Source organism: Myotis brandtii, unplaced genomic scaffold (genome assembly GCF_000412655.1).
Source record: "Myotis brandtii unplaced genomic scaffold, ASM41265v1 scaffold127, whole genome shotgun sequence".
Lineage (NCBI taxonomy): Eukaryota > Metazoa > Chordata > Mammalia > Chiroptera > Vespertilionidae > Myotis > Myotis brandtii.
In genome coordinates, this window is record NW_005354464.1 from 1,657,527 (window position 1) to 1,666,722 (window position 9,196).

Genomic DNA, 9,196 nt, shown 5'->3' on the forward strand with positions numbered 1-9,196 from the left:
AGGCATTACTTTTCTCTGGCTGATTTCAATATTTTTTTCTTAGTTTTCAGGAGTTTAATTATGATGTATCCTGACATGTATTTCTTTGGATTTATTCTGTTTGGAGTTTGCTCAGTTTCTTGAACCTAAAATCTATACCGATTCCCAAATATGGTAAGTTTTTAGTCACTCTTTTTTTTTAATGTTTTTATTAATTTTTTTAGAGAGGAAGGGAGAGGTATATATAGTTGAGAAACATTGATCAGAGAAGAACATCACCAATTGACTGCCTCCTGCACGCCCCCTACTGGGGATTGAGCCCACAACCCGGGCATGTGCCCTTGATCAGAATCAAACCTGGGACCCTTCAGTCCGCAGGTTGACCCTCTATCTACTGAGCCAAACCAGCTAGGGCAGATTGGGTAATTTCTTTTTCTTTCTTTTTTTTTTTTTTTTAATATATTTTATTGATTTTTCACAGAGAGGAAGGGAGAGGGATAGAGAGTTAGAAACATCGATGAGAGAGAAACATCGATCAGCTGCCTCCTGCACACTCCCTACTGGGGATGTGCCCGCAACCAAGGTACATGCCCTTGGCCGGAATTGAACCCGGGACCCTTGAGTCCACAGGCCGACGCTCTATCCACTGAGCCAAACCGGTTAGGGCCAGATTGGGTAATTTCTATTGTTATTTCTTCTAGTTCCCTAATTCTTTCCTCTGACTCTTTCATTATACAGCTGAGCCCTTCCTCTGAGTTTTTAAATTTTAATTTTTGTTTATCCCATTTTTTTGCTCAGCCTTTCTAATTTTTCATTTGTTTTAAGCATGCTTGTAGTTGTTTCATGAAGCATTTTAACAATGGCTGCTTTAAAACCTTTGTCAAATAATTCTAATATCTCTGTGATGTTGGTGTTGGCAGCTATGATCATCTTTTTTAATTTGTTTCAAGACATTCCTGGTTTTTGGCATAATATTTTATTTAAAGCAGGATATTCTTATGTTATGTTTTGAGACTGTATCTTATTTAAATATTCTATTTTAGTTGGCTTTCTCTGATACCTCTCTTGCAGGGGAAAAAAGAGGAACCTTATTACTGCCAGGTTGAGGTAGAAATTCAGGTTACTCATTCAGCCTCTATTGTCAGAGGATATTACTTGTTACTAAGGGGTAGAAAATTCCAGATCCCCAGATAGTCTCCAGTGGTATAGCTGTGTGGTGACCTCATTACTACTGGGCAGTGGTGAAAATCCTGACTCTTTATTAGGCCTTTCCTGACCCTACATCACTGGGGATGGCAAAGAGTGCCTTGTTACTACAAGTGGAAATGAAAGATGAAAATACTACCTCCCTACTTGGCCTTCTCTGATATCATCCCAGTGGGGGTGTTGAGGTGTCTCCATATAGACTCATGAAGTTGGAATTCTAGGCTCCCTACTTTGTTTTTGCTGACCTGGGTACAGATGGAGCCATAGTTGTTCTTTTTTTTTTTTTTCTTCCTGTAGTGTTTGGCTGGAGTGGAGCAATTGTTGTCTAAAAGTTTTCTGTTTTGCTAGGCTGTCCTTTTCCTGGTTCTTTGGCTAGGGTTTTGTTGGTGTTGTTTTGTCTGTGCCCATGGACATTTCTGGGTTGCCAACTTCATCTCCAAGTCTGAGACAAATGAGGCAAAAAGAAAACCCAGGGAATTCACCACCGTGTTTTCTTTGGGTCCCAAAGTTCCTAGCCATCTTTCTTCACTTTTCAGTCTTTCTATGTTTCTTTTATATACAACATTCAGAGTTTTAGTTGTACTTAGCAGAAATAGTAGAGAAAAGTATGCTTACTTTATCTTCCCAGAAGTGGAAAATATTTTTTTTTTAAATATTTGAGATAGATCTCCATGTTTTTCAATGAGAATAATTAAGTATAAAGGGAAAAATAGCAATATGGAAAGGTGGTACAAAAAAGTCCTTGAGTTGGTGAGAGAAAATGAGATTCAGAGGACAGAGGAGGACTTGGTCCTCTTATACAGGATCAAGACACTTCTTCCATTGACACAGGTGGGAAGATAGATAGGTATATTGCCAACAGGTCTAAGAGCCAGGGTTGGGTAAATGAGAGAATTTTTCTACACTGGGCAGAGGTTTCAATAGAAATTTCTGAGATGATGAAAATGTTCTATATCTACATTGTTCAGTATGGTAGTCACTGGACATATGTAGCTACTTAGCACTTATAATGTGGCTACTACAATGGAGGAACTAAAATTTTAATTAAGTAACTTTAAATTTAAACAGCCACAGTTAGCTGGTGGCTACCATATTGAACAACATAGCTCTAAATGGAGGGTGAGCTAAATTCTTTGGTTGAGAGTAAAACTGGGAGCTGAGAGTGTGGGAAAGAAGTTGGAAGTTTGAGAACCGATGACAAGACATAAAAAGGAATCCTCTTGATTTGTGGTCATGACTGGTCAGCACAGTTGTGTGATTTTCCCCAGCAGAATTCTGCTGCAGGAAAATCCTATCATAAAAACACTGTGACACCAAAGCTGAAAATCCCTTAGAAAGATAAACCCTACAACCTTCTAGTTTTCAGTTGATAAAACAGGTGGTTATAAAAATTAATATCTTAGCCCTAGCCAGTTTGGCTCAGTGGATAGAGTGTCAGCCTGCAAATGGAAGGGTCCTGGGTTTGATTCTGGTCAAGGGCATATACCTCGGTTGCAAGCTTGATCCTGGCTCTGGTCAGGGCCCGTGAGGGAGGCAACCAGTCGATGTGTCTCTCTTATGATGACGTTCCACTCTCTTTGTCTCTCCCCCTCCCTTCCACTCTCTCTAAAAAATCAATGGAAAAATATCCTTGGGTGAGGATTAACAACAACACACATTTTTAAAAATAAAAAATAAAAATTGATAACTAAAGTTACTGATCCAAGGTATTATGACAACTACCTGGTATCACCATGTCTTTTGGCATTTTGTTCCCTCAAGATTATACTCTTTCTCTAATTTGTCTGGCCCCTTTGGGCACCTTCTATCTGAACAATTCAAGGCCACAAGTAAGTGCTTTAGGATCCTCTGAAATCAGAACCTCTCTGGGACCCAAACTGATCTCAGCAAAGGATGTGATTCCCAATATTATCTATATATATAAAAGCCTAAGCGACTGGCCAACCGGCCGGTAGCTATGACATGCACTGACCACCAGGGGGCAAACGCTCAACACAGGAGCGGAAACCACAGGCATGGAAACATGGAACAGACTGATGAATCTCAGAGGGAAGAGGGGAGGAGGGAGGGCGGGAAGATTTTAACCAAAGATCTTATATGCATACTAGAGGATTTGTGCACTGGTGGGGTCCCTCAGCCTGGCCTGTGGGGATCAGGCCAAAACCAGCTCTCTGACATCCCCTGAGGGGTCCCAGATTGCGAGAGGGTGTAGGCCAGGCTGAGGGACCCCACTGGTGCACAAATCTGTGCACCAGGCCTCTAGTTCATGTATGAAATGTAAATGGCTATTTGCTTTCCTTCATGTTAAACCATTTTCCTTTGGCTTCTTTTGTGCCCATGCAGAATCTTGATACCTTAACAGGGTGGAAAAACTGCAACCAGATGAATTATATAAGAAAGCCTAGGGAATAGTAGGACAATTTCTTCAACTGTGTTTTTATAGTTTCTGAAACATATGCAAGATGATTGATTGTGTTCTTTTAATCCCTGCTAATTTGACATGGAGTCTTCCATTATGACCTGGTCTTGTGGGGACCATATACCTGTCGGTACCATTATGGGTCATCTGGACATGCACTGACCACCAACCCTTTGCCTCCATGAGAAAGGATCACAATTGTGTGCCTCTTCTGCCTCTTCTATTTTTTGTCTCCATGTCTAATGTTAATTATTTGAGCAATTTGCTGTGTTTTATGATGGACAAATTATTAGTTCTTAATAAAAAAAGGGAAAAGGGAAATAAATGAACATTTATTGAGATTCTACCATATGACAAGTGCTGTCACGTAAATTACTTATTTATTCAGCAAGTAATATACGCATAATCTGATTCAATGAATGGAGGATACATAGATGATGACAATGAGGTCCATGCTTAAAAGGTATTTCTAGTCTACTGAGAGAGACAGATAATGTCTAAGGAGAAATAGCAGAAAAAGTAATACTATAATAAAGCTTAGGAACCTTGTGAATATTTTTATTCCCATTTTACAGATTCAGAAAGTGAGGCTATCAGAGGGTAAGTGATAAATTCATGTTTATAAAGTTAGGATAAGGATTTCAACTCATACCAAATCATACCAAACTATCTCCCATTAGGAAAAACAAAAAAACAAAAAAATCAAGAAACAACCCTGTCAGAAAAGTGCATTTAAAAATTTATTTCAAATAGGCTTAGAATCTAAGATTTAATCAACATACATGTACTAGTATCATTAAAACATTTTTGTTGTTATGCTCTAACACACTAGCAGGAAAACTCATCGGCTTCCACTCAGCCAGTATGGCTCAATGGTTGAGAGTCGACTTATGAACCAGGAAGTCACTGTTTGATTCCCGGTCAGGGCACATGCCTGGGTTGCAGGCTCAATCCCCAAAGTGGGGGGGCTTGCAGGCAGCCAATCAATGATTCTCTCTCATCATTGATATTTCTATCTCTCTCTCCCTCTCCCTTCCTCTCTGAAATCAATAAAAATAGATTTAAAAAAAAACAACAACAACTCATCAGCTTCAACTCAAACTTTAAAAGACACAACAGTTGGAATCTTGTAAAATGAGTGGCAGGACTGGCTCAGACAGAAAGTCACTGAAATTCACTCCTGGCTTCTGGACATTCCAGCCACGTGAACATGGACTTGCCATGGGACATCTTGTAAACTTGAGATCCCACATCTTTAAGGTAAAGGTAAATAATACCTACTTCACTGGGTGAGGATTATACAAGACTAGAGGCCTGATGCACGAAATTCGTGCATGGGTAGGATCCATAGGCCTGGCTGGTGATCAGGGGCGATCAGGGGGGCCCCCTGCTGGCACCCGCCTTGGCTGGTCTGGCACCACCCGCTTGCTGGCCCTAACCCCCCCGCAACTCCCCCCCCCCCCCTCGGCTGCCACCACCGATCACCGCCCGACTGGCTGGGCAATTGGGGGGCAGTGCTGGCCCCACCCCTGGATCACCCCACCACTGCTGTCGGTCACCTCTCTCTGTGGGGCGACCCGCAGGGCAATTGGGGGGCCCCCACTGGCACCTGCTTTGGCTGGCCTGGGGCCTGTGGGCTGGGGGCAGCTCCTGCGTTGAGCATCTGCACGTCATAGTGACCAGTTGTTCCATCAGTCATTCTGTCGTTTGGTTAATTTGCATATTAGGCTTTTATTATATAGGATATGTCTAGTGAAGGAGAAACACATTAAATGTCGATGACTTTGAATCAAGGAACTTTATTGTTCTGGCTATTCCCCTAGATTTGATTTTACTTTATTTGATTTGTTTACTTATAAAAAAGATAGTTATGGGATAGGCAGAGGAATGATGCAGTGGGATGGGGAAAGGAATGAGGAGCATTCACATTGGGAAGGGGAGTATGGATTTATAACCTGTAAAACTAAAGTTTTAACTTTAGGATTGCAAAGTGGACTCTGCTAGAGGGCAGAGCGCTGTGGTGCTTTGTGTCATGGTACCTGGGAAGGACTTCCCAAGGATTTACAGACTGAACAAATTAAAGCCACTGTCATCTCTAATGCCATTCCTAACCAGCGTATCCTACATGGTAATATTAAGCTTTTACGCTTGGAACCACTGGATGAGCTACAAATTGACTTAAATTAGTTGACACAAGGCAATTTTGATTGAACCAAATTGACCCAGCAAAATGCAAAATCATCCTAACAGTGAGGCTGTATGTTCGTTTCACTTTGGGGGGCCTGAATGCAGTGGGATCCCCTGCCCTGTCTAATGACACCCCTGGTGTGTTGTTCCAAAATTAGTGCCTCCCTGAATGTAAAGCAGCACTAGGAGGTACTGAATGACTGACCCTAGGAAGCCATCTACAAAGTACTGCCTCCAGAAAGCGACCGCTGCTCAAGGATGCCACGCCAGAGCAAAAACACTTTGGGGGGGTGCTCACCTGAGAACACAAAAGTCTCCACAAAGCTTAGGGAAAGCCACCGATCTGCCCATATCTTGTCATTTGGGCCCAGGTAAGCATGGCCTTGAGAAGGGAAGCACTGAATGCACACTTTCTCCATCCTGCTACTAGGCTGATTTGTGTGCTGGAAAATTTGCATCCATAGCAATGCCCTGTGTGGGACCTGACCTCTCCATCCCAGTTGACTATGGAAGGAAGCCAAAGGAGGCAGAGGGGGTGTTGGTGCATTTATTTGCATTTGCCATTTTTATTTGCTTCAGGGACATTAGACTGCAGGCCTCCTTAAGCATGAACTGTTTGTTAAAGTCTGGTGTTGGCTTTTGTGGACTGGTCTAGCCAAGAGTTGTTTTAGCCCAAATGGGAGATGGGGGTGGGGCTGGGGTGGGGTAAGACATCTGCAGAGCCCAACAACCGTTACCAAGGCCTACCCAGGCTCTGCCTCTACCTGCCAAACAGTAAACAAAGCCCCTGGGAGAACTCAGGGGAGCTGAACACCTTGGTCAAACACTAAGCAAACCACCACCAGGTGTGCTTGCAGAACAGACTCTCCATCAGCGTCCTGTCATGCAGAAAATGTTTATCCAATTTGTCAAGATAATCTTTCCTCAAATAAGCCTTGGGTCTGCTCCTTGGAACAGCCTGAATTTAGTCGGTATAATGTAACTCAATTTTTTTTCACCCATTTTTTGTTTAATCGCTGTGTCAACTTTTCGCTGGCTTTAAGCAAACTGAAAGTAATTATATCATTCTTAAGTGAGTAATCTTTTGACTGGGTTAGCTGACTTGTGAGTTACTCTAAAATTCTTCTAAACTGTGCAGTCCCTTTCCAAACACATTTTCTTAGATGTTTCACAAAGTTTGGCTCATTGATGACCCACGGATGTGTTTATTCTGTCACGTTTTGTGGCTACGTTATGACTATATTACGACATTTGAGAAGAAGTTGAATGTAGAAATTTGAGAGAGGGGGGGAAAAGGTAACTTCACCCACTAATTTAGGTATTTCTTGGAAATCTTACAGTCATTGTAAATAACTCGCAGCGTCAAGCATGAAGAACGTTTGATTAGTGTTTTGAATCATGGTGTAATATTAAAGGCTGGGCTTGAGGCACTTAAAAGCATTCACTTCTTTCATTTCATTATATCATTTCTTTGCTATTTGAAATCCGGTGTGATATTGTTTTCTTTAAAAAACAGAAACACGCAAGGTTACCACATTTTTCTTGGTTCTACTCATTGATGTACTCCCACAGAACTCATGATATATTTAAAAATAGAAATCTCAGCCATCTGGCTATTTGATGGTTTCTATTTTTGTTTCTCTTTGCATTCACAAACTCTGTTGAGTCTGAAATTCCCCATGTTCTGCCCTATGTGTAATTGTGTGTATGTACACACATACTTTCTCATTTAAATTTAGCCATTATCAATCTGAGTTTGTTTTATTGACCACAGTAGCACTTTGGTAGGAACACTAACCTTGTTTAATCTATGCATTAGAAAATCTGCATTAAATCCTGCCTCTGACGGTTGTTACCCAAAGTCTAGGGAATGCCAAATCAAAGGCATTTCTTAATAATATGTACTGTTTACTCAGAAGTTTACTCAGAAGTTGCATTGATAGAAATATGCTCCTTGCCTTGGCTTTGATGGAAAAGATGGAGCCACAGGACCAGAGGGAACTTTAAAGCTCATCTAATCATCCCCTTTGTTTTATATCTGAGAAAACTGAGGTCTAGAGGTGGACAGAGATCTGTCCAAGGTCACTTAGCTAAGTAGTAGCAGAATTCCCTTTAGAACCCAAGTCTCATTAGTTTTTTCTAATGCTCTATCCATTTTCACAAAACTGGACAAGAACTATAAAGATAATTGTATGATCTTCACAAATGTACATTTTTATTATATTCATTATACATTTATCACTTTTGTTATATATATATTTTATCTGTTTGTTTGTTTATTTTAGAGAGAGAGGAAGGGAGAGGAGAGAGAGATAGAAACATCAATGAAGAGCTGCCTCCTGCACACCCCTACTTGGGATTGAGCCCTGCAACCCAGGCATGTGCCCTGACCAGGAATCTCAGCCGTGACCTCTTGGTACATGGAATGACACTCAATCCACTGAGCCACACCAGCCAGGCATCACTTTTGTTATTTATAGGTTTGTGTTTATAAGCAAAATTTAAGTCCTTTGTTGTGCTTCAATGGCCAAAGAAAAGATTTCCTCACTCCTCAGGTACCAGTGACCCTCAAACGTTATTGCACACATGAATAAGCTGGTTAAAAAGGCAGATTCCTCAAGAGAATGAGAAGAAAAATCACAGAGAAGACAATATTTGCAAAAAACACATCTGATACAGGAGTGTTATCCAAAATACACAATAACTCTTAAAACTCAACAATAAAAAAATGAACAGTCCATCAAAATATGGTAAAAAAAAAACCCCACCTGGATAGACACCTCACAAAAGAAAATAAACAGATGTTAAGTAAGTATATGAAAAGGTGTTCAACATCATATGTCGTTAGGGAGTTGCAAATTAAAACAAGATCCCTCTGTGTATATACATACAAGAATAGCCAAAATTTAAAATGGTAACAACACCAAATTCTGGCAAGGATGGGGAACAACAGGAACTCTGATTCACTGTTGATAGAAATGCAAAATGGTACAACCATTTTGGAAGATAGTTTGGCAGTTTCTTACAAAAGTAAACATACTCTTCCCATATGATTCAGCAATTACGCTTCTTCATATTTACCCAAATGAATTAAAAATTTGTTCATACAGAACCTATACATGGATGTGGTTTTAAAAAAATATATACATATATAGTATATTTATTGATTTGAGAGAGGAAGGGAGAGGGAAGAAAACATCAATGATGAGAGAGAATCATTGATCAGCTGCCTCCTGCATGCCCCCCACTGGGGGCCAAGCTCCCAACTGCAACCAGGGCATGTGCCCTGACTGGGAATCAAACCAGGACCTCTTGGTTCAATCACTGAGCCACACCAGCAGGATGTTTTGAGTAGTTTTATTTGTAACTAGGGAACAAGTGCACAAATTTCGTGCGCTGGGGGGG